This window comes from Kogia breviceps, chromosome 4, assembly GCF_026419965.1.
Source record: "Kogia breviceps isolate mKogBre1 chromosome 4, mKogBre1 haplotype 1, whole genome shotgun sequence".
Taxonomy (NCBI): domain Eukaryota; kingdom Metazoa; phylum Chordata; class Mammalia; order Artiodactyla; family Physeteridae; genus Kogia; species Kogia breviceps.
This window is the reverse complement of record NC_081313.1, coordinates 137600426-137620754: the sequence shown is the minus strand read 5'-3', so window position 1 is coordinate 137620754 and position 20329 is coordinate 137600426. Positions and strand designations below refer to the sequence as shown.

The 20329-nt window shown below is 40.5% G+C and overlaps 1 protein-coding gene across 2 annotated transcripts in view; it reads left to right on the top strand.

Annotated features, from left to right (window-relative positions):
* Positions 1-20329, top strand: part of SGCD (sarcoglycan delta) — a 1028538-nt gene that overhangs the window by 658344 nt on the left and 349865 nt on the right. The gene's annotated exons all lie outside the window — the stretch shown is intronic.

The following is a 20329-nucleotide window of genomic DNA, read 5'->3' as shown; positions in this document are numbered from 1 at the left end:
ATGGGTCTTGTTTTTGTATCCATTGAGCCAGTCTCTGTCTTTTGGTGGGAGCATTTAATCCATTTACATTTAAGGTAATTATCGATATGTATGTTCCTATTACCATTTACTTAATTGTTTCGGGTTGTTCTTGTAGGTCTTTTCCTTCTCTTGTGTTTCTTGCCTAGAGAAGTTCCTTTAGGATTTGTTGTAGAGCTGGTTTGGTGGTGCTGAACTCTCTCAGCTTTTGCTTGTCTGTAAAGGTTTTAATTTCTCCATCAAATCTGAATGAGATCCTTGCTGGGTAGAGTTATCTTGGTTGTAGGGTTTTTTCCTTCATCACTTTAAATATGTCCTGCCACTCCCTTCTGGCTTGTAGAGTTTCTGCTGAAAGATCAGATGTTAATCTTATGGGGATTCCCTTGTGTGTTATTTGTTGTTTTTCCCTTGCTGCTCTTAATATGTTTTCTTTGTATTTAATTTTTGACAGTTTGATTATTATGTGTCTTGGCGTGTTTCTCTTTGGGTTTATCCTGTATGGAACTCTCTGTGCTTCCTGGACTTGATTGACTATTTCCTTTCCTATATTAGGGAAGTTTTCAACTATAATCTCTTCAAATATTTTCTCAGTCCCTTTCTTTTTCTCTTCTTCTTCTGGGACCCCTATAATTTGAATGTTGGTGCGTTTAATGTTGTCTCAGAGGTCTCTGAGACTGTCCTCAGTTCTTTTCATTCTTTTTTCTTTCTTCTGCTCTGCAGTAGTTATTTCTACTATTTTATCTTCCAGGTCACTTATCCATTCTTCTGCCTCAGTTATTCTGCTATTGATCCCATCTAGAGTATTTTTCATTTCATTTATTGTGTTGCTCATCGTTTCTTGCTTCCTCTTTATTTCTTCTAGGTCCCTGTTAACTGTTTCTTGCAAATTGTCTATTCTATTTCCAAGATTTTGCATCATCTTCACCATCATTATTCTAAATTCTCTTTCAGGTAGATTGGCTATTACCTCTTCATCTGTTAGGTCTGGTGTTTTTTTTTTTTTTTTTTTTTTTTTTTTTGCGGTATGCGGGCCTCTCACTGTTGTGGCCTCTCCCATTGCGGAGCACAGGCTCCGGATGCGCAGGCCTAGCGGCCAAGGCTCACGGGCTTAGTTGCTCCGCGGCACGTGGGATCTTCCCGGACCAGGGCACGAACCCGTGTCTCCTGCATCGGCAGGCGGATTCTCAACCACTGCGCCACCAGGGAAGCCCGGTCTGGTGTGTTTTTATCTTGCTCCTTCATCTGTTGTGTGTTTTTCTGTCTTCTCATTTCGCTTATCTTACTGTGTTTGAGGTCTCGTTTTTGCACGCTGCAGGTTCGTAGTTCCTGTTGTTTTTGGTGGCTGTCCCCAGTGGCTAAGTTTGGTTCAGTGGGTTGAGTAGATTCCCTGGTTGGGGGGACTAGTGCCTCTGTTCTGGTGGATGAGGCTGGATCTTGTCTTTCTGGTGGGCAGGTCCTCGTCTGGTGGTGTGTTTGGGGATGTTGGTAACCTTATTCTGATTTTAGGCAGCCTCTCTGCTAATGGGTGGGGCTGTAGACCTGTCTTGCTCTTTGTTGGGAATAGGGTGTCCAGCACTGTTCTTTGCTGGTCCTTGAGTGAAGCTGGGTTTTGGTGTTGAGATGGAGATCTCTGGGAGATTTTCGCCGTCTGATATTACGTGGAGCTGGGAGGTCTCTTGTGGACTAGTGTCTTGAGGTTGGTTCTCCCACCTCAGGGACACCGCCCTGGTGCCTGGCTGGGGCGCCAAGAACCTTTAATCCACACGGCTCAAAATAAAAGGTAGAATAAATAGAGAGGAAAGAAAAGGAAGGAAGGAGGGAGGGAGGGAAGGAAGGAAGAAAGGAAGGAAGAAATGAAGGAAGGAAGCAAGAAAGGAAGGAAGGAAGGTGCAGAGGAAGAAAGGGAGGAAAGAAGGGGGGAAGGAAGGAAGAAAGGAGGGAAGGAGGGAAGAAAGGAAGGAAGAAAGGAAGAAAGAAAGGGAGAAGACAGAGTAGTATAAAGTATAGTTATTAAAATAAAAAATAATTATTAAGAAGAAAAATTTCCTTTAAAAAAAAAAAAACAAAACAGAAAAATGGGTCGGTCTAACCCTAGGACAAATGGTGCAAGCAAAGCTATACAGACAAAATCTCACACAGCAGCACACACATACACACTCACAAAAAGAAAAAAAAGGGGAAAATAATAGTATATCTTGCTCCCAAAGTCCACCTCCTCAACTTGGGATGATTCGTTGTCTATTCAGGTTTTCAACAGATGCAGGGCACTTCAAGTTGATTGTGGAGCTTTAATCCGCCGCTTCTGAGGCTGCTGGGAGAGACCTCCCCCTCTCCTCTCTGTTCGCACAGCTCCTGGGGTTCAGCTTTGGACTTGGTCCCGCCTCTGCGTGTAGGTTGTCCGAGTGCGACTGCCCTTCGCTCAGACAGGACGATGTTAAAGGAGCAGTTGATTCGGGGGCTCCAGCTCACTCAGGCTGGGGGGAGGGAGTGGCACGGGGGCGGGGCGAGTCCACGGCGGCAGAGGCCGACGTGACGCTGCACAGGCCCAAGGCGCGCCGTGCGTTCTCCCGGGGAAGCTGTCCCTGGATCCCGGGACCCCGGCAGTGGCGGACTGCACGGGCTCCCGGGAGGGCCGGTGTGGAGAGTGACCTGTGCTCACACACAGGCCTCTTGGTGGTGGCAGCAGCAACCTTAGCGTCCGACACCCGTCTCTACTGTCCGTGCCGACAGCCGCGGCTCGTGCCCGTTTCTGGAGTTCCTCTACGCGGTGCTCTTAATCCCCTCACCTCACACCCGAGGAAGCAAAGAGGCCCAGAATGTTTTAAAGACCTAAATGTAAGGCTGGATACTATAAAACTCTAAGAGGACAACATAGGCAGAACTTTCTCTGACATAAATTGCAGCAAGATCTTTTTGATCCACCTCCTAGAGTAATGAATATAAAAGCAAAAATAAACAAAGGGGACCTAGTTACATTTAAAAGCTTTTACACAGCAAAGGAAACCGTATCATTGACTTTTATAGAACAAAAGATAAAAGACATGTTGATTATACTAGCCTATCTTTCATATGTTGAATTTTGACTTTCGTATAGCCACTGACTAAGATTTCAAGTTATTTTATGGTGACTGCCAGTTTCATGTCCCCATCAGTTTTGTACCATCATTGTAAAAATACACTGTCATTCCTTTAATTCTCTCAATACTTAGAAAATAAAACAGCTAGTATGAATGATGGGCAGCCAAGGTCTCAAGACCTTTGAGGCTCAGTTGGGCACTATAGGTGTGTTGACAGTGGTGAACTTGTATTCTTTACCGGGCCCTTTTTTAAAAAATTGTTTATTTATTTATTTATTTATTGCCTGCATTGGGTCTTCATTGCTGTGCATGGGCTTTCTCTAGTTACGGCGAGTGGGGGCTACTCTTCGTTGTGGTGCATGGGCTTCTCATTTTGGCGGCTTCTCTTGTTGCGGAGCATGGGCTCTAGGTGCACAGGCTTCAGTAGTTGTGGAGAGCTGGCTTCAGTAGTTGTGGTTTGTGGGCTCTAGAGCGCAGGCTCAGTAGTTGTGGTGCACAGGCTTAGCTGCTCTGCAGCATGTGGGATCTTCCCGGACCAGGGCTCAAACCCGTCCCCTGCATTGGCAGGTGGATTCTTAACCACTGTGCCACCGGGGAAGTCCCTACTGGGCCATTTTTGCACTTAACTTAGCTGATTGTATGAAGTTATAATGGAAAGGAGCAAAATTAAAGAACATGGTGAAATGTAGGAAATGTATCATTGAAGACTGTTCAAAAGATATGGCATAGTGAGATTTATGTTTTGCAGTATCTTTATGATGTGTTTATCCATTATTTGAGTTGCTTGATTTACTTTGACATCTTTACTTTTAACAGATATGTGATGTAATGAGGAAAGGTCTATAGTCATCAAAAATGGGTAATTTTTAATATTATTCTCACCTGTCATCTCAGCACTCCCTTCAGTTCATTAAGAAGCTATTAGTCGGTGCTCATTTGATTTACCTTCTCCAAGAAGCTGTCTTCAGTTGCTTTTAGATTTTGCCACCTTCTCAATGTTGGCTCCTTGGGACCGATAGTAGTATAGATCATCACAGTTAATGTTTTCTTGTGGACTATTTTGTATATATTTCTTGTCAGTGATGTATACACATCAACCAGTAAGTTAATTCCTTGTACATGGGGATAACAATTGACCAGAAAAATGCCTGCTCTGGGGGAACACAGGGCTATTTTAGCTTGTTACCTCACATGTGGGTCTTAACTTTGTCTCCTATGAACTAAATATTTTGAAACTTTAAAACAGCATTCAGCATTTTGTCAGGGTACTGAATACCTGAAGTTTACTACTCATTGGGTATTGAAGTTTATTTTGTTAATTTTTGGTGCATCCCTTTCAAGCTTCAAGATCTTTGAATGGGGGTTTTGTGTGTCCTTATTCTGTTCCCTTTAGGGAAGTCTAGAAAGGTATCAGTCATGTATCATTCTTTGCCCTTGTGTTTTCAGCCTGAGATACCCTAATGAAGATGACACTTTATAAAATGTAGAGAAATACAGTGATTTGCATCTTCTTGTACCAGCCCAGAGGGATGGAATAGCGATTCTTAATCATTAGAGGTATTTGGTGTTTAAATACACAGTTAGCAGTCAATCGTAATTTAGTTGTCCAGTCATAAAAGTAGAATTCATTTATGTTGGTGTTAGCGTTCATGTCTTTCAGATGATTTACAGAAGAGTGTAATTTCCTCTCACAGATATCTCTAAGGGAGGACACTTGCCAATTCAATTATATTTCCAATTTCCCATTTCTTTTTCTTTAACCTCCAATAATTCTGCCGGAGTTTTAAAGAAAAACGTGATCTCATATTATTTTTATATCTCTCCTTAGTCAGTGCTAATTTTAGTTTTAATGTTTCCTCTTTAGCATCTCTTCTTCTATTGATTTGGTAGGAGGTACCTTTAATCACTTAAAAGTAAGTAATGCATTAAGACCGCCCAAGGCTAGTCTATATTTGGAAAAATCACTCCATTTAAGAATTAATTTAACAAGAGCCTATTACACTTTTCACTTTGGAAGTTCACCAGGAATTTTTTTCCATCTCTGTGAAAGCATTTACTGTCCAGAAGAAATTAGGCCTAATTTTAGAGAATGCCACAGTGAGCAAAAGTCCTTTAAATTTCCAGAAATCGCCATGACTCTGACTATAATAACAATGTTTAAGATTCACAGAATTTCAGTACTGAAAGAAAATGAGTGGATAGCAGTTGTAGTCAGAAGACTCCTTCTTCACTTCAGATATCTTAAAGCCATTTAAACAGTAAAATGAAGCACAGAAAGTGGGGGTGGGCTATTGTTAACTGAGGCCAAGAGGTGTCATCCTTTTGTGAATGTTTTTGTTTGGGTTTGTGTTATGTCTGTGGCTGTCAAGAAGAACAGCACCCCCAAGTGGTCAACGTGGAGAGGTGGGCATGGAAAAGACCACTCAGACTGTGTTGTATTGGTGAGAAAGTAGAAACCAAGAGCTTAGATACCTCTTTCAAGATGCTTTGCTGAGAAGGGGACTAGAGAAATTGAATAGAAGCTGGAGGAGATGTGGTGCCACCGACCTTTTATTTTTGTTTGTGACAGGCAGAAACTGTGATGCAAATTATACCATGTGGAGAGTAATGATGTGAGAGGAAGAGTGAACAAAGACCTGAGGAGGCAAGAAATTGTTCATAATGCAAAAGGGCCTATCAGTGACCTCAGGGTTCATTTTGTTCATTTCATTCCCTAGCCTGAAATCTCTTTTTGACTCTGAGTGGCTTCCTTACCCAGAAACAGTATCACAGAAGATGTCTTTGGAACAAGCCCACCCATGCCTGGCTTGGTAACAATAATTGGCACTTGGAGATCTTCAAATCCGTGGAGAAAGTGATAAATGTGATAAATGACCAAAGCAAAAGTAATCTGTGGGGTAATTACTGCCAGTCACCTTGACTAGGTGGCAAAATATGAATGCTTTTCTTTTTTCTTTTTTTTCTTTAAACATCTTTATTGGAGTATAATTGCTTTACAATGTTGTATTAGTTTCTGCTGTATAACAAAGTGAATCAGCTATACATATACATATATCACCATATCCCCTCCCTCTGGTGTCTCCCTCCCACCCTCCCCATCCCACCCCTCTAGGTGGTCACAAAGCACCGAGCTGATCTCCCTGTGCTATGCGGCTGCTTCCCACTAGCTATCTGTTTTATATTTGGTAGTGTGTATATGTCCATGCCACTCTCTCACTTAATCCCAGCTTACCCCTCCCCCTCCCCGTGTCCTCACGTCCATTCTCTACGTCTGCGTCTTTATGCCTGTCCTGTCGCTAGGTTCATCAGAACCTTTTTTTTTTTTTAGATTCCATATATATGTGTTAGCATATGGTATTTGTTTTTCTCTTTCTGACTTACTTCACTCTGTATGACAGACTCTAGGTCCATCCACCTCACTACAAGTAACTCAATTTCATTCCTTTTTATGGCTGAGTAATATTCCATTGTATATATGTGTCATATCTTCTTTATCCATTCATCTGTTGATGGACACTTAGGTTGCTTCCATGTCCTGGCTATTGTAAATAGTGCTGCAACATTGGGGTGCATGTGTCTTTTTTTTTTTTTTGGTGGTACGCGGGCCTCTCACTTGTGGCCCCTCCCACTACGGAGCACAGGCTCCTCCAGTCGCGCAGGCCCAGTGGCCATGGCTCACGGGCCTAGCTGCTCCATAGCACATGGGATCCTCCCAGACTGGGGCATGAACCCGTGTCCCCTGCATCGGCAGGCAGACTCTCAACCACTGCGCCACCAGGGAAGCCCGCATGTGTCTTTTTGAATTATGGTTTTCTCAGGGTATATGCCCAGTAGTGGGATTGCAGGATCATATGGTAACTCTATTTCTAGGTTTTTTTTTGTTTTGTTTTGTTTTTTTTTTTGTTTTTTTTTTTTGCGGTATGCGGGCCTCTCACTGCTGTGGCCTCTCCCGTTGCGGAGCACAGGCTCCGGACGCGCAGGCCCAGTGGCCATGGCTCACGGGCCTACTTGCTCCGCGGCATGTGGGATCTTCCCGGACCAGGGCACGAACCCGTGTCTCCCGCATCGGCAGGCGGACTCTCAACCACTGCGCCACCAGGGAAGCCCTATTTCTAGTTTTTTAAGGAACCTCCATACTGTTCTACATAGTGGCTGTATCAATTTACATTCCCACCAACAGTGCAAGAGGTTTCCCTTTTCTCCACCCCCTCTCCAGTGAGTGCTTTTCTTAATCAGCAGCTATTGAGTTTTCATTCTCCTCCTAAAGCAACAGAAACCTAGCAAGTTGTTTGTGACCTTTGTTTTTCAGTGGTTGGCCTATTCACAGAAAAAGAGAGACTCTTTCTGATTTTTGCTAAAAACAAAGCAAAATAATATATATATTTTTTAAAGTCTGGGTTGTTTCTTAAAGTAGAAGCCTCCTGTATGAATAAATAACACGAAGCAAGCAACACTCTTTTTGCCCACCAAACAGTGACTACATCGGTATAAGAGCCATTTTAAGTCAAAACTCACAGATTTTCCTGCTGGTGGCATTCATGTCTGAGAAGGATAATTTTAAATAACCACGCATGACGTGTTTGAAATGAAGTACAGCCAAAATGAATACTGAACCCACATACTATAGGACATCACTCTTCACATTCTTTTTTGGAAACCTTTATGTGTATGTGTTCATGTATGTATAAAATACCAAATTTATAGCACAGTGGCAGGCAAAGTTTCTTATCAGTTCCCCCCCTTCCCTCCCATTTTTTTCCTCTCTCTTTCTTCCTTTCCCTCCCCCTTTGCTTCTCTCGACCTCCTATATGCTTTTCAAAGAAAAGTTTGAGAATAAGTGAAGATACTCATGTCCCTCTCCTCTTAAATGTTTCCATGTGTATTTCTTAAGCAAAAAGATATTCTCTTACATAAGCAGAGTGAAATAATCAGACTGCTCCAATTCTATTAAAATGTCTCCAATTCTATTGTCTAACCCACAGTCCATATTCAGACTTTATCCATTGTCCCAGTAATATCCTTTCCATGTTTAAGCAGTTTCTAAAGTATTAGTAATGTTATCTGTGGTCCCCTAGTCCCCATTATAATCACTCAGAAACTTTGAGAGAGTACAGGATGATTACTCTTCTATAATATCCATCTTGAGACTAAAGGCATGCTGTGTTAGCATTCTCCCAAGTGTGCTTCGTAGAAGGTTTGTTCCAGGAAATACTATAGGAAATAAAGATTTTGAGTTCAAAGTTAGGGAAAAGCTTATACAATACTCACCCCACCCTCATTCCATTTGCTCCTTGGAGATTTATGGAGTGCTTTGGCTTATAAAAGGCTCTGAGCACTTACATACTTATACCGTAAGGAAACCTGATTATTTGTTTAACCCAGAATCTCTCTAATTTAGCAATCATCTGACCAGTGTCCTCAAGTACCTACATCATTTAATATGGAAAAATCCTGTTCTACATTTTCACAATATTTATTTTACTTTAAAAATTTATTCCTCTTTTATTTTTTAATTGTGGGCTAGCAACTTTCTCTTGGAACACTAAAAATGACTGTAATATTTTATAACAAAAGGTGTAAATCTAGATTTAAAATATTCCTGATTTCTCCTGTATATACAATCACAGATATAAGATCCATGACTTCACAGCAGTGCCTTGCTGTGAGAGACAAAATCTAGAATATTAAACAGATAAACCCCATATTAGTGAATAACAAAATTGTTTGTTTCTCACTCACCTGGAATACAGTGGCAGAGTGGGGTGAGTGCTCTGGTCCTTACAGTTACTTAAGGATCCAGGCTGAAGGAAATGTCGCCATTTTTATTGCAATGGCTTCCCAAATCACCTTGGGTGTTGCCTCCACCCAGCAAAAGGGGAGCGAGTGAGCACAAAGAATTGTAAGGGAAATTTGCCTGAGACTGACCTATATTATTTACATATGTGTTCCACTGATGAGAACCCAGCCACCAGACCATGACTGTGGAAGAAAGCTGGCTGTGCTATTCCTGGCTGGGTAGCTGCTTCCAAATAGCAGCTCCACAATAGGAAAGGTGAACCTAGGTTTTTGGTGGAAAAACTAGCTGTCTCTACAAACCTGTATTTATGCGTATATAATTTGTGATTGTTGCATATCTCTTGGTGCTGGAACCCTTTATCCTTTGTTCTTACAGCTGTCCACCTAGGTCTGGTCTCAGTGTTCCTATAAACCTCCAACAAGACAAATGTTACTCTCTATTATGCAGTTTTTTATCTCTATATGACTGGAAAAGTGTTGTATCTTGAAAGGTCAGAGCCTTGAGAATGGGCTATCCTGTATATTTCAGGCTATAGGCAACATTCTTTTACAAAGGTGGAGAGGGAGCAGGACTAAGCACAGGCAACAGAGCACAAAGTTTAGTGGTAAAGGAATAGATTCAATATGGAGTCAGGTTTGCTCTTTGTTACACGAACTGTATGGCCTTTGAATCTCCAGGTTTTACTTTGGTCACATATTGGCCAGGTATGAGATGAGAACAGAAACTGATAATCATTGAAAAATAATGACAAAAAGAAAAAAAGATAAAGCTCACTTTCCCAACTGTTTCCCATAAGGTATATACATCTTTAAACTACTGCAATGGAAGATAAAACATTACAGAAGAAAATAATTATATGTAAAACCCAAACCACTACTTTAAAAAATAAATCAGTGTTATGGGGATAATGAAGTTAATAGCTACTATTTAATTAAACTTTAAGTTAATTAGTTTAATTAATTCTTCTGATGAGCATCTGAATATTGCCAGTGTTTTTCTGAATCTTTGGAGTATGGTTTTAAAAGTTGGAGGGAGTAATCTAGTGATGCTCAACATTGATTATTTACACTGCAAAATAAATTTGATATTTAATGGGTGCTGAAATCCCATTTACACTGTAAAACTTACCCTGATTCTTGGAGAAGGCTCCTCTGTGCACTCACCACCAACAACCAAAGATCAGCCTTTTACAACACATTGTATTTTCTCATTACAGCACATATCACAGTCATAAAGTAATGATTTGCTATGATTTATGTAATAATATCTGCCTCTCTTCTCTAAATGGTGGTAAGCTCCATGAAGGCAAGGACTCTTTCTGCCTTGATCACTACTGAATTCCCAGAGCCGACTGCATGGCAGACATTCAGGAGATGGTGGGATACACAAATGTCTGTTCTCACTAAAAATAAAGCCTGAATGCACTTTGGGATGGAAATAGTGTGCATCGGTGTGTTCCTGTGTTCAAGCCCAGTGAAGTGTAGGTTTAAGCACCTCTTTGGCAATAATGTCTATTAGGTACCCTCATTCTTTGTTATCAAAATTAATTTTTAATTACTGTATGATCCTACAATTTCACTTCTAGGCATATACCCCAAAGGAGTGAAAGCAGGGACTCAAACAGATATTTGTACACCAGTGTTCATAGTAGCACTATTTACAATAGCCAAAAGGTGGAAGCAACCCAAGTGCCCACTGACAGATAAATGGATTAAAAAATGTTCTATATACGTACAGTAGTATATTATTCAGCCTTAAGAAGGAAGGAGATTCTGACATACTGCAACATGGATGAACCTTGATGATATTAAGCCAAGTGAAATAAGCCTGTCACACAAGGACAGATCTATCTGGTTCTGCTTACATGAGGTACCTAGCATGGTCAAATTCATAACTGAAGGAAAGTAGAATGGTGGTTGCCAGCAGTTAGGAAGGGGGCAGAAATATAGTTATTGTTTATTGGGTGGGGTTTCAGTTTTACAAGGTGAAAAGATCTCTGGAAGTAGATAGTGGTGATGGTTGCACAACAGTGTGAATGTACTTAATACTACTGAACATATATTACTTAAAAAGATTAAGATGGTAAATTTTTTGTTAAGTGTATTTTACCACAATTTAAATTAATGAATGTTCTTTCAGTTTTATGTCCAGCATTATATAAATCCACCTTCACGTCTAGACCTCTCTAACATTTTTACTAGGACATCAATGAGCTCCTCGTGTGTAGAAATTCTGATATAAGCTTACTTGTTTTCCTTTTTTTTTTTTAAGATTTAATTTAATTTATTTTATTTATTTTTTTTTTGTCTGCGTTGGGTCTTTGTTGCTGCATGTGGGCGCTCTCTAGTTGTGGTGAGCGGGGGCTACTCTTCATTGCCCTGCGTGGGCTTCTCATTGTGCTGGCCTCTCCTGTAGGCATGAAGGCTTCAGTAGTTGTGGCATGTAGCCTCAGTATTTGTGGCACACGGGCTTAGTTGCTCCACGTAAGACTACTTATTTTCAAAAAAGACTTTGCCTATTATTTTCCCATCACTTCACATAAACAAAAGAATCAATCCCTTCTTATTTTTCAGTCTTTGTCACTTGCTAGCTGTGAGCTCTGTGACAATCAGTTTATTTTCTCTTGGCATCAGTTCTTCCCATGTAAAAAGGGAATATAATCCATTTGGTGTACCACCCTGAGGATAAAACAAGATGTGGTATGTGGGAAAATCTTATAAATTAAAGTTCTGTACAAGTGAAAAATAATTTATATTTTATCATATATAAATATGATAAAATATAGATAACTCTAAAGAATAAAATAAATATCACTTTTAATACCACTATCCCAAATACTACCATTTTATAATTCATTCATTTTTTAATCCATTAAGTCCTCAAGTGCATACTTTGTGCCAAGTGTTTTCATCTACTTCCATTCCATATACTTATTTATTTGCCCACAAACCTGTAGGTTAATTATTTTATTCAGTTATTCTTTTAACATTCAATTACTAAGAGTACCTATCATGTGCCAGGCACTATTCTAGGTTCTAAAGATGCAAAACAAAAGACAAAAAAAAATGTGCCCTAAATAAAGCTTGCATTTTGATGTGATATCTGACATTAAGAAAGATAAAAAGAAACACATGGTATTTTATTTTATTTTTAAAAATTTATTTATTTTGGGCTGTGTTGGGTCTTCGTTACTGCGCACGGGCTTTCTCTAGTTGCGGCGAACGGGGGCTACTCTTCGTTGCGGTGCAAGGGCTTCTCATTGCGGTGGCTTCTCTTGTTGCGGAGCACAGGCTCTAGGTGTGGGGGCTTCAGTAGTTGTGGCACATGGGCTCGGTAGTTGTGGCTTGTGGACTCTAGAGCACAGGCTCAGTAGTTGTAGCGCACAGGCTTAGTTGCTCTGCGGCACGTGGGATCTTCCCGGACCAGGGCTCGAACCCATGTACCCTGCATTGGCAGGCGGACTCTTACCATTGTGCCACCAGGGAAGCCCACGTGTGGTATTTTAGATATGGATAATTGCTAAGGAGGAAAACCAGATGTGGGTTAGAAAAGGTCAGTGGTGGAATGGAGTTGAAATTTACATAGTACAGGAAAAGCCTCATTTAGGTGACTTTGAGTAAAGACCTCCAAGAAGAGGGGGAGTTAGGTATGCTGATGTCTGGACAAAGAGCATTGCATCAGAGGGACCAACATGTGCAAAGGCCCTGAGGTGGTATGTGAATAGCATGTTCAAGAAACAGAAAGGAGTGTCCTGTGTGGCTCAGGCAGTATGGTGATAGAATATTAGGGACAATATCAGAGAGTTAGCAGGAGCCAAATCATGGAGTATCTGTAAATCAGAGCAAGGTCTGAGCTTTTATTCTGAGTGACAAAGGAAGCCACTTCTTCAGCAAAAGAGGAATGGCCAGATTTCTTATTTATCAGCATGGCTATGGCTGCTGTGATGAGAATGCAGTGCCAAATGGCAGGGGAGAAACAGGGATGAGGTCGGAGGCTATTACAATAATCCAGGTGTGAGATGATAATGATGTGGACCAGGCTGATGACAAAGTAGGGAGGAATTATTTTTTCGAGTTGGCAGGATTTGATGCTGAATAGGATGCTGGTTTTGAAGAGGGGGAAGAAAAGAGCAATCCAGGATGACATTGGTCTCTTATTTAGTAGATTCCTTCAGAATTGAGGCCATTATCTTAGATACAAAGAAAAAAGCAAATCCTGGGTGCAAATGATAAATGGTCCATTGGAAGAGCTTATTTTAGGCTTAATGCATCTAATATTGTTTTACATCATTTTCCTGTGTTTGAACAAAAGCAAAGAGTTACAAAGTTTGGTGTAACCCAGGTGTAGAGCCCATTCCAGGTGCCACATCTGTGGGCTTGCATGTTCTCTACATCTGTTGGTGGTTGGAGCTTGAACCCAACCCTTTAATTTTACATTCTCAGAGGATATCACAATGGCAAATATCTGCTTTAGACCATCTTTCCAGGATCCTATGGACTTATCTGTGTTCCCTCTGGGTATCAGAGGAATTGCTGCAATAGTAAAGAAGTTAGTATTCTGTTGATAGATTGACTTTACCCAAATCACATCTACATATAAAAAATGCTATCTTACTTAACCAAATCTTAGAGAGCCCTAACTTGATCAGCACATGTTTTATATTTACTTTTCTTGTTTAAAAAAATATAAACACAACCTTCTTTGTCTAGCTTACAGTTGATCAGGCTAAGTTTATAAAAGCTAGAGACATGTGCTCTTCAGACACTCATTCATTCATTTAAAGAAAATCTTAGAAAGTAACGTTTATGGAGCTTTGTGATTTCTAAGACAATAAGGTTTACTTTTTTATTTGTGTTTTGTACTGCTGACACCTGAGAAGCAAATAGTAGAGTATATGGTGTAGAAGTTAAGATTGATGTGGGTTTAATACCATTTTGACCACTTTCTAGCCATGTGGTATTAAATATATCTGTAAATGTCTCTGAACCTCAGTTTCTCATCTTTAAAATGGCAGTAGTAGTAGTAATCTCACAAGAGTTTTGTGTGAAGCAAAGAAATTACTATAAAGAAAGTATATAGTACAGAGCCTGGAATTGTATATAGACAGGTTGAGGTTGTTCCAATCTTAAAGTTTGAGAAAGCACGTGAGAGCACAGCAAAGAAAAGGGCTGTGGTGGAGTGGCCTTTGCCTCCCACAAGAAGAAGCAGTGCACTTTTCCAGTCTTGCATGAGCTGCATCACTGGGATTTGAGGTGCAGTTTCAGTGGTATAGGGTATAGAATAAACTGAGAGTAAATAATAAAATTCTCCAAGTAGTCTCTTGTCTTTCTCTCCCATAATATCAGCTAAAAATAATGGCAATTGAGAAACCACAGACGCAAAAATCTCAGGAAGAATTGAGCTGGAGGTATCAAAAGAAGCCAGGGTGGAAGCCAAGGTAATCAGGATGGTGAATTGCCTCCAACTTTGTAGCCGTTCTGAGGGTCTCTAAATAAGAGTCATGAGGCCATAAAGTGAGAAAACGGTGCGCTGCAAAGCTAGCTTGAACACTCCTCTCATCTGGGTTAAAACACACACACACACATACAGAAACCTCATGGATAAATGGTAACTGAAGGTTCCTGGTGCAGAGAATAGGTGTCCTCTGAGAGTTGTAATCAAGTTGGAGTATCATTTTTCACTCTTTGGGCAAGGAAAATCAAATCAGTCTTCAGCTTTCACACAGAATGGGAATATCCGTCTCTACCTTGGAGTTGGTGGTTTGGGGGGCTGGGCACAGGGCATGGCAGAAAAATTTAATTACAATTCACCCATAAGCATTAGGTCCCAATGTGCGTGTAGTGCTTTGTTCAGACAGATAAATGTCTTCATGTAAGGAAGGATACGTCTATGTATTTATCATCGAGAAGTATTTCTTAACATTTTGTGCTGCTATATGCCACAACTAGTTAAGCTGTCAGTGTCTATATTAAAAGGCATGCTTTGTTATAGAAGTCATAGAATCAGCATCTTAGAGCTGAAAGGGATCTGTGAAGAGTTTGGTACTTACAGTTAAGGAAGTGCAGTTCATAGTTAGGATTGTAGCTGTAGAGGCAGTCTGCTTGGGAGTAGATCCCAGCTCTGCCATTTAAGCCTCTTTGACTTTGGCTAAGTTACTTAAACCCTCTCTGCCTCAGTTTTCTCATCCATAAAGTGGAATAATAGTGTATTCCTCCTATCGTTGTTAAAAGTACTTGTTACCTAGTTCAGGCTCATACTGCTTACCACATGAATGGCCAAGAAATAGAAAGACTAGAGAGACAAAGTGTTGGGGCAAGGAGTAACGACTTTATTCAGAGAGCCAGCAGATGGAGAAGATGGTGGACTAGCATCCCAAAGAACCATCTTACCTGAGTTAGAATTCAGACTTCTTTTACACTGAAAGGGGAGGATTGTGTGGCTGGTTGTTGCAAACTTCTTGGTGCTGGAATTCTTTGTACTTTGTTCTCGCAGCTGTACCTGTAGGTCTGATCAAAGGGTTCCTGTAAACCTCCAACAAGACAAGTGTTATTTTCTCTTCTGCAACTTTTTATCTCTACAGGAATGGAAAAGTATTATACCTTTAAAAGTCAAGCCTGGGAGGTAGAGCCTTAGAGAATGGGTTATCATGTATATTTCAGGTTATAGGCAACATTCTTTTACAGAGGGGCAGAGCCAGCATGACTAAGTACAGACAACAGAGCACAAAGTTTAGAGCTAAAGAAATAGATCCAATATGGAGTCAGGTTTGTTCTTTGCTGTTACAGACTGAATGAGATAATCTATGTAAAACAGCACACAGTAAGTGCCCAGTGTATGTGTTTTATTATCATAAGCATTATTTTTATATTCTCTCTTTCAACTCTCACAACTTGATAAAGTATGCACGGTTTTTATGCTTACTTTGCAGCTGTTAAGCCAAAGGGTCAGGAATGTCATCTTAGGGACTTCCCTGGCAGTCCAGTGGCTAAGACTCCACGCTTCCACTACAGGGGGTACAGGTTCAACCCCTGGTCGGGGAACTAATATTCTACAGGCCACGTGGCACAGCCAAGAAAAGAAAAAAAAGGAATGTCATGTTACATAAGTAATAATAGTGAAGCAGGAATCAAACCCAGGGGTGTGTCATTCTAAAACCTATGCTCTTAGGCAATGTGGTGCTCGTTGGTCATTCTCTAGGTATTTACTCAATGCTTTTTAGATGCTCATCTCACACATTTTCATGCCCTTCTCAGTCCTCAACTTTCCTCTGCAGAAAGAAGCCAACAAAAAGAGACAAAATTGATTTGCAGGCTTCAAAGACTTGCAGGAACTCTCTCTGTTGCTTTTTTGTCAGAAAGAAAAGTAAAAAGCCTATCAAGATATATACAAAGGTAAGAAGCAGGACAAAGCTGGGGGCCAGGTTTAATGGAATAATAGGAAGGTCATTTTTGTATCTTGAGATTCTCTTGCAAATTAAGGCTAAATTTTACTAAGTGTTTCTCATTTTCACTTACATACCAGTAGGTTGTTACTCAACAGTAAAACCTAAAAATTGTGGTTTTCAAGAGCTATGATGGGGAGTTAACAACAAAGAGTAATAAAAATTAGGAACACTCAGTGTGACTTGTAGTAATTGGAGTATAACATTTTCTAAATCCAGTTGGGAATGTATTAACACTTGTGTTTAGTGAGTCAACTTTCCAAATTCTGTTCACTAAAACCTGTAAACAAAAGCAAATTTCTGTGATCTAACTTGAGGTTGCTAGAACTGGTGATTTACCTAAGAAGTTTTATGGACTTTCAAAGATTATACTATAATTTTAAGAGGAAAAACTCCTCTTAGATTTTAATCTCTTGTTGATGAAGGCATTCTAGTAACTAAGACTAAGGTACTCTGTTCATGGCACATAGCTACATTTGGTATAATTGATTGCATTCTGAGCAACCAACAAGCTCACCCCTGTAGGTAACAAGTCCACCAGCCATTTTTGTTAGGATTTTTTGTAGAGTTGATAGACATTCATGAGTGTCACCTACTTCAGAAGACTGATATTGTAGTAAAAAAAAAAAAAAAAAAGACATGGAATCTGAAAGGTTAACTGTGATACCGTCATGCAACTTGGAGCCAAGAAATTGTGTGTTGGCACTGGAATTCATCAAGATGAGAAATATGGCTCTTGGGATGTTTACTGGAAAAACAGGGTTACTGGGGCTGTTCTGCCTTAGTCTTATGCGGGGCTTTGACAAGTCACTGTTCCTCTTAGCAATCTTGATTCTCTTGTCTTTAAAAGGGAATCTTCCATTGGAGCCGAAAGTGAAATTGATCCAGGGTCCATAATGCAAAACGCAGATGTGCTCAAAATGACCCCTTGGAAATCCCTTCGCATTAGACACTTATATGTCACCTCTCCAGGAGTCTGAAACAGCCAGTTTATTCCTCCAGTATTAAAGCAGATCATGGTTTTCTGGATTAAGCACCAGATGCCAGGTGTAGTAATGAGCTTATGTTTGGGGGTAGTCATATGAAAAAATACATCTATCATTAAATGCCAGGGAATAGTACAAATCTGGCAGACATTCAGTGTGTGAGAAAGATGTGGGGACTGAGATTATGTGAGTATCAAACCTCCTCTCTCTTGTGTTTGCTGTAGAGTCCATGCTGTTTTATGTGTGTGTGTTTACACATATCTGTGCAAGCATGTGTGTGCGTGCATTCATATGCCTGTCTCTGTGTACATATTTAGTGGCTGAAGTTGAGTTGTTGGGTCAAGTAAATGCTGTTGAATCTATATAAGTTAAATAAATGTACCTGCAGTAGAACACAGAAAGAGGCAAAGAAGAGGGACCAAGGGGTGTGGATGCTTCCAGTACCCAAATGGACCATGTTCTTCCTTACCTCCAAGCCTTTGAGTATATGATGTCTCTTCTGGAAACACTGCTCTGCTTGACTCTTTCTTTACTTCCTTAGCTCTTATCTTTCCACTGTCTTTTAGCATAGAAGTCCTTTCTCCTAGGAAGCCTTCCTTGACCCCTTATATCTAAGTTAGATGCCCCTCTCGCTGAATGCTTTTATATCATGATAGATGTTTCCTATCAAAGCCTTTATCACACTGTAGTGTAACTGCTTGGTGACTTGGCTCTTTGCCACTAGGATAGGAATTCCATGAGAATCAGGATCTTATCTTGTTTACTGAGCTTCTCTTGTATGCCAGACACTATTTGGGACGGCAAAGACAGAACAGTTAACGTGTTTAGTAATTGAATAAATGCACAAATAGGTAAAAAAAAAAAGTTAAATTCTAAGAGACAGTAACGTCTTCGGGGTCTTAATCTATGGAGAAAAACACTAAAAAGGATCCCTTAATAAATACAGAATTTAAAAGGTCATATCTTAACAAAATGCCCAGGTTTGGGGTTTTTTTCCCTCAACTATTATAGTCAGTGGCATCAGATGTGCTTTAAGGTAATAGATTCTCAGGGAGTCCAAGAATTCTGGATTCTAGGCTAATGTTGTCTAATATAAGACTATAAAGACCAATTGTGCCATGTTTCTGTGCAAACTTTGTCACTCTAGGCTTTGGGTGATTAGAGAAGGTATCTGGCCTGGACAGTAAGTCAGGCTGGAGTAGACAGGCTTGTAAGCATTGAAAACCAGTGACCCAGAGGTGGGGCTGGAATTGTCAGGTGAGGAGGGTGGGGATCCAGGCAGGGTAGCTGGCAGGTAGGGCAAGACCGCAAGGCAGGGAGAGAAAACACATTGTGACTCTGGGCCGACAGAATGCCTTTCGGTTCCTGGTGAGAGGGTTCAGGAATCCAGCCAGGTAGGCTATTAAAAATACCAGAAGCCCCTGCAAAAGTCTGGGTAGTCAAGGATCTGCGCTCAGATAGTGACCTGCAGTGGAAAGAACAAAAAACCCAGGAATTTGAAGACCTGAGCTTTGCTTCCAACTTGGCTAGTTGCCAGACCTTGGCAAGTCACCTCTTCTTTCTACCTTCACTCCCTCTACCTGTAAAATGGGGGATTGGGTCACCCCCTAAATTTAAAGTCTTGATACCTCTCTAGACAACAAGCAACAGGCTTGCATGGTAGCTTGTTGGTCAAGGTTTTGAAGCATGTGTCCCTGCACATCCATTTTCTGTTTATGACCCAAGTCAGTCTCAAGTGTGGGTGGTCTGGAGCCTAGAACAGGGAAGAATAAAGAAAACAGAAGAGCGGTAGGGGAAGCAGTGACTATAAAGTAATAGTTCCTCAAAGGATGCTACATTTGAAGTCAAAATGAAAACCACTGGGGGGAAAGTTACTTTAAATTGAATAATTATTATTTGTGTTTCATTTTCACGACATACTTGGGCCAAGGTCTGGAAGAGGTTCATAAAAGTGTTTGGAAATGCCAGAGTGAGCAAAGGGGTTCAACTTGGGCTGTCGGGAAACTGTCCTTGGAGGAGGTAAGATCGTATCTGGGTCTGCAAAAAGGAAAGGGCTTTGACCAATGCTTATAAGATGGGAACAGAGGTAGACTGGGTCTTCCAGGCTGAGGGAGAAAATACCTTGAGCAAAGAACTAGAGCTTTATATACTCAGACTGGTGGATTTAGATGCATTGTTAAACTTTTAAAAATTATCGACATTCCCATTCACTGAGCACTTGACAATTACCAGGCCCTGTGCTAAGTTTACATGGATGATCTCCTACTGTTGCCCAAACTACCGACAGGTCTTTTCCATTAGTATGGAATTGTATGATGGAGGAAAAGTGGAAATTTAGGGAGAGTAAGTGATATGCCCACCACAAGTATACAGCTAATTAGAGTCAGTGTGTGAACTCCAAATCCTTAAAGCCAGAAAACCTTCTAGCAGGTAATGACGACTGAAGTTTTTCTTATCCTATTAGGTACAAAATTGGTCACAAAGTCTTTCAACCTGTGTTAGTAATATACAGTTATTTGTCTCTCCTTAGTTTATACATTCATGGTTATTCTTGAAGCACTGAAGGCCCCCTGTTAAATCTGATTGTCAGGACAGCAGTGTGACCTGGGGGACCATGTACCTTCTGGCTTCTGACTGTGTGACTCAGGGCAAATTCCGTGACCTCTTGAGTCTAAATCTTTCCATTCATAAAACAGAGTGGTGAGGATTAAACGAGTGAACGTATTTAAAAGTTTAATACAGATGTTACATGGCACATAGTGAAAATACAATCCGTACAAACAATTGTTACCGTCATCATCCACATTATCACCTTTGATAGACTTAAGTATAGATATCTGAGTTTGACTGCAACTTTTAAAATGTGCCTTCTTTAAAAAGTCAGATAAAATTCAGGAAATTAAGTATCTCAACTGTAAATGAAGGGGTCATAATCACTCCTGATACATGTTGTTATGTGCCTATGTGAAATGAAGTACGTGGAAATGTTTTCTGAAACACAAAGCCCCAT